We start from the raw sequence: 6,418 nt of genomic DNA on the forward strand, positions 1-6,418 counted from the left end.
GGGGACTGCACCGAAAGGGGCGGGGTTCTCGCCATTTTTTTCTGCTCCGTCACAGATCGTGATAGAACACCGTCTGCTGTAGTCCGTTAAACAATGCTGTAAACTCTACGAAGTAAACAAAAAATTCCACCTTCCGCTCCCCAAAAATCCCATTGACGTACATGTTCGTACTGTAGACAAGATTTTTCCTCCGCTCCTTGCGTTTGTATAAATTCATTTGCTATGCATATGTGTGATTTTGTTTGATTTGTATTCAAAGTTCTATAAACCTTTTTTTCAGGAGTTTTAGTGATTGAAATCTCTTATTGGATTTAGCAATTTTTCTGCAATATCTGTGCTGTCGGGCTTTCTAATATTGGTTTTGTATTTACCTTTCTATCTCCCATTTCCTAAATGAAAGGTTTGATACACTATTATGATTTTTACATAAGCGACTTTGAGTGTGTAAACAAATATTAACCAGAAGGTGGAATAGAATCTATTTTATACTATTACCTTTATTTTAGACTGACTTTTACTAATTTTTCTCAATTGGAATTACTGCTGTGGAGATTTTTTCCTTTTTTTTTTTTTTTTTAACAAAATATTCTTTAGGATAACTAGAGATTTACATTCCTGCTACCTTAATCAGTAAGAAAATCACTTTTCTTTTGTATTACAAATCAAGGTTTTCAATCTTTTGCTGTTGTTTTTTGGGTCTCAATCCATACTAGAAACAGATGAGAATCTGAATTAGTGTTTATGAAAGTAAGGAGCACTCCTTGTCTAAGGATGTTACACATGTCACAGTATAAGAACATCCCAAGCTGGAATAACTACTGGACTAAGACATAATGAATGGTTTCATTTTTTCGGGCGGGGGTGGGGAGGATAAAAGGTTATATTTTGATTTTTTCTGTAGGAGACGGAATCATAATTTCTGTGTACTCTTTTAAACTGTGCCATATTAGAACATATAAGCAGTTTATCTATATTGTGCTGCTAAACTGGGAAAGAGTAGCTTCCCTCAGTCTATTTAATAATTTAATAAAACTAAAGGAATATTTTCTCTCTGTGGTCATATTAAAAGCTTAAAATAAGAGTTGATTATCATAACATCTCAGATGTTTCTAAGATTGTCCCTACATGTATTCATGGTCAATATCAAATCTATGCCTTTTGGGGTGCTGGGTTTTGTGGTGGTTTGTTTTTTGTTTTGGTTTGTTTTGGGTTTTTTTTGAGACAAAAACAAATACGATTTAGATAAAAATTTTCTTTTCTAATCTGCATCACTTCTGAAAATGAGGATATTAATTAACATGGGAATGATCTTTGCTTTACCCCTCTTCCAACATGAAATAACCCAAGCTAAACTCTTCTAGTCAGTTACAATTGCTCATGTAGCAAAGGCATTCACAGCTTTTCCCCAGGCTGTAGCAACTGTGCTTCCTGTTGCAGAGGTGCAGTAGAATACACAGGTATAATGTGGAGTCTCCTTAGAATTGGTGTAGTCCTAAGCATACATCCTTTCTCTTCCTGGGAGGAATGAACAGGTGAGTGGACTATGATACCGGGACTTAAAAAATGTATTATGCCATAGAACTATTTATACAGAACTGGTAGGTCACAAAGCAATAAATAGACTCAAGACCTCTATGCTATAACTAGCCTAAAGAAGGATTCCAGAATAGGTTTGGTTGTTTTTTGAATTATTCCTTTCTTTTCTTCACTTACTAGTGCCTCACTAGCAGCAGAACACCCAATTTCAATACCCCTCTCTTTCTGCTTCCCAATCCCTGCCCATACTTCCTAGTGACAGTGCTCAAGCAAAATCACTAAAAATTGCGTTCATTTAAGATATACGTAGACTAAGGACAGATTCACAACAAGATAGAATGAAGACAAATTTAATTATGTGAGATAGGGCAAATGACTAAGCCTCTAGAGCACTGAGAACACTTGCTGTCTATCCCCATGATTTTTATACTCAGCTTTTCGTTTCCATTTGTAAGTTTTCAGCTACCTTGCTTGTATTCTGGTTTCACATCATCCAGGTAATTAAAGTGATGGTTTTGCATATATGTTTAAAGTCTAGCACAATAAGATAAAGCTCTTTTACGGTATAGTTTGTATCAATAACCTCAGGGTGAGTAATTAGATTCTTGACTTAAAAAATATAATTCATGAAATATTGATAGAACTTCAGGCTTCAAGTTTTAGATCAATATTAGGCAAAAAAATATCTACTGCCAGACATTACATTGTAGGATATATAAAAATAAACTTCTGGAAAGGTAATTATATTTTTCAAACTAGTAGTTTTGTATTTTGTATAAGTATTGCACAGGTTTTCCCATTCTTTGTGTTTTCCATTCACTGGCAGCTGGTGCTTCATTCCTATTCAAAATACACTGTCACTTTCAAAGGAAAAATGGAATTGCAATCTGTCCTGAATGAGTCATGTTGTACAGATCCCTGCTTTGCACTGTTATCATGCTCCTGTTGTTGTTCTGCCATGCTGAAAATATAGTAGATCTCATCTGGACTATCTGGGGGAAAGAAATTTTTTCCTTGTACTTAAAGCCTAGGTACTTTTGACAGACCAGCAAACCCCCACAGTGAAGGAGAGCTCAGAGGACAAGGACAAAAAGACAATGAGCTTGAGGAATAATGTACTGCAAAGAAAGCTTCACTTATCTCAACACCAGGGAGACTGGAGGGTTACCATGGTTTTAGATAAAACAGATGCACCAATGAATCATCAGGTTCCCTCAGACAACAATCTCTTCCTGAGCAATCCAGACCAGCATGAGGGGTGATGAGGAAGGGTGGTGTGTATGTGACTCAGCCCAACATAAAGTATAAAAACTGGACAGCAAATAAAACAAAGTTTGAAGACCACAATGGGCTTGAGATAGTTTCAATCAACATATCCCTTCCCAGCGATTGGGGAGGCCCAGCATTGTGACAATGAGCATACAGAGATCAGTTGTGAGGATCACATTTGCACTGTGATTCAACTGTGTATTGCAAATACTACATTACGCTTGTGATGTTATTTCAGTACATTGCTGCATCACTCCGCTATATCAAAATCCCACATAATGCCAAATATGCTCAATAATGAAATTTGACACTAAACATTAAACTCTCTTCATTCATAATATCTAGAAGAATCTTCTTGGAGAGTATTCAAATCTGACAATATGGAGGTGTGGTCAACTGGGACCTGTCTCTACATGGGGGCAAGAATGTAAACTGCATAAGATCTGACTCTTTTGACACTCTTCAGTCTTCTAAATCTATCTCAATGGTACTCATTCTCTGTATCCCTGTGCCCACATAACACACCTTCAGTTCAGCATGAAAGCCACACTACAAATCTGTGCTTACTGAGAACAAGCAGCCCACATGATTTTGGTAGGAAATGTTTTAAGTACACAAAGTTTTTATCTTAAGACTGAGTCCAAGTCAATATTTACATATGTGAATTTGCCATTTGGAAGGAATCTTCCTGGCAGTAGCATAGTTGCAGAAGTGGTTTATGCTGCTTAAGTAGAACTAGTAAACAATGTCTCCTAATGTTTAAATGTTACAGCTAATGGCTTGCCAGTGTGTTGATCATATCTATCTATTTGATAGGTATGACAAGAGATCTGAGGAAGACTGTGGTCATGAATTTAGTTTAATGATTGGTACTTTGGTAACTAATTTAATCTCTTCCCTCCCCCTTCCCTGCCAGTGGGCAACAGTCAGAGATGGAGAGCCCCATTCTCATCTATTTATTTAAAGGCTCCCCTCAGTCAGAGATCCAAGAGGTTGGGCTGCAGCCCTGTTTTGGACTGTTTCCAACCTTCTCTCTACCAGGTCCAGAAACTACACAGGGACTGATAAATCAAGAAAATACCTCAGTTGTAGCCCAGAAGCCTGGGCTGACCTTTTAGGATGCAGTTTGCCATGCACAGAGCGTGGCTACTTACAGAGCAGAAAATGATTCACACAGGGGCAAAATGTTCAAGAAATCATCTCACTGCTGCTGCCCAGTACCAGCTGTGGGTAAGGACAAGTGCAACATTGTCTGAGTCACTGCTGTGTTGCTCTGCAAACCAGCAGAAGATAGATGCCATTTCGTCATGGAAAACAACATCACAGGATTAGTCTCCAGCAGCTGAATAGGTCTGTGAAGAAAGGCTGGAGGAACTCCTAGACCAGGTTTGGGGTGTTGGGAAGATAGTAATAGACCCAGTTCCTCAGGTGAAGCTGTTTTAGAACATGGGAGAGAAGGGATGGGGTCAATAACCTGCAATTGGAGGCAGGAGTGTCCTTCTGCCCATGTTGGTTTTGTCCCTGTGCTCTGGATTTCTCCTAAGTAGACACCAAATGACCTCTCCAACAAGTGCTCCAGGTGGTTTCCCAGGACCAGGGTGGCCCATGGAGCTCAGAGCTCTGTAGTACACAATGCAAATCTTCTGCATTCAGGTAAGGGACAGAAAACAGCAAACTGCCTCTGACACTTGACTGCTGCTCTTAAATCCTTACTCTGCTTTCTAAACTGTCAATTGAAGCAACACAGGTCTCCTTATACATTGACCATTGATTAAGCTAACAAGGGGTATCTTGAAAGCATTTTAAACACAATGTTTCTTGCACAGCTGAGACTGATCAGTTCCTCTCTCTGCCTGGGCTTCTGCAGAGCTACACTGGGCAGTAAGTTTTGGTGTTGATTTCTGCTGACTCTATAAGAGTTGTAAGCACATTACAGCAGCTGAAGTATTGTCCTGTCTAAACAGTCTCTGGGGCATAGTTTTTAAAGTAATGAATGTACTGTGGGCATCCATGTCGGAATGTATTTAGGTTTTTTTCTTGGGTTGTGTGTTTTTGGAGGAAGCCAAGTCTGGAAAATGGTGATATGCATTGTGTCAGTGTCTCCAGACATTACTGCTGGTCTTTGTTACAGTAATAATTGGTTGAAAACCAAATACTCTGTTTGGAAAACCCAGCTGCTTACAGGGTTTTGTTTAGTTTTAGGCTCTGGGCACAGCAACAGGCTTCCCTTTAAGGATCCAGCAGCTGAGAAAGACCACTACAAACCCCAAGACCTGGCCAAGTCAGACCAGTTATTTCCCAGCCCATGCTGATGGAAGTAACTGTTCTGCTTCATGTACAGAGCTTTGTACTTCTCTTTGACAAACTGCATGAGATTTCTTTTGGTCCATGCCTCAAGTTTATTAAAGTCCCTTTTAATTGAATGTTTTACTTTTGGCTCTGTCTACCCTCCCTAACTTAGTATCATCCACAGCTGTTAAGGGTGAATTGCCTCTTATCATCCAGGTCATTACTGGAAACACCAATTAATATCAAGTATTCATTCAGCCTAGGGGCATTCTTTTCTTTACTAAGTGTCCACAGTCATTAAGTTGTTAACTACAGCCCTTTGACCCTGTTCTATAGAGAATTTTCGAACACCTAACAGCTGATGATCCTGCCCATACTCCCTCATATCCCAGATGAGAATGTTCTGTGAGATGGTTCCAAAAACCTCGCTAAATACCAATTGTACTACATACTGCACTCCTCTCCTGTCCACACAGATTCTCTCTAATCTATAGTTCTGTAATAACTACCAGCAGCTAGATTCAGCAATTTTTGTTCTCTCCACACATCATCAGAGGTCAACTGAACACATTTTATTTCTGATAGTTGCTCAGTCTTGCTGATTCTTGGACACCCCACTATCTTCCCAAGTGTGTCACTCTGCTCCATATTATAATTTCCTTACTGGTAACTTGCTGCAACCAAGAACATTAGTTATTGTATTTCCTATAGTGTATATTGAGGAAAGATTACCTCCTTCCTCTTCGTGTTTTAAGTTTCTGAGAAGAAACTTTAGTTTTTCAGACTTCTCTGTGTCAGGAAACTTCAACATTGTTCTTCCATTAGGGAACAGTTTCTAGACCTCTCTGATAATTGCTGTTGCTCTCTTCTGAGTATTCTCTTATTGTTCACTTCTCATTACCTAAAGTTCAGTACTATAAACTAGGCCTTAAACTCCAAGTAAAGCTATACCATGCCTGACTACAGAGGACGAACTTCTTCATCTCTCTTGTAGATGTTGTCATTGTGTTCCTTTCCTAAAACCTATTAACATACTGTTGTTGATTCCTTTTCAACTTATAACTGTAACTGGAAGACCCAGATCTACTCAGATGCTAGTCTACTTCTACTGTCCAATATTTATAAAACTGATATATTTCTTTTCTGGTGAAGTATCTTACATATTTTTGAAGGCAGTGTCTCCAATGTATTAGGCATTTTTCAATACATAAACTGTCCTCCATCATTCCATCATTTCTTTGCTTGTTGGTACCCATAGCACTTCTATACATGCCCTGTAAACTGTAATTCAGATCATAAATAAAATTATACCAGGCCTAGGACT

This window comes from Athene cunicularia (assembly GCF_003259725.1).
Source record: "Athene cunicularia isolate RWA chromosome 1 unlocalized genomic scaffold, athCun1 chr1_part2, whole genome shotgun sequence".
NCBI classification, from domain to species: domain Eukaryota; kingdom Metazoa; phylum Chordata; class Aves; order Strigiformes; family Strigidae; genus Athene; species Athene cunicularia.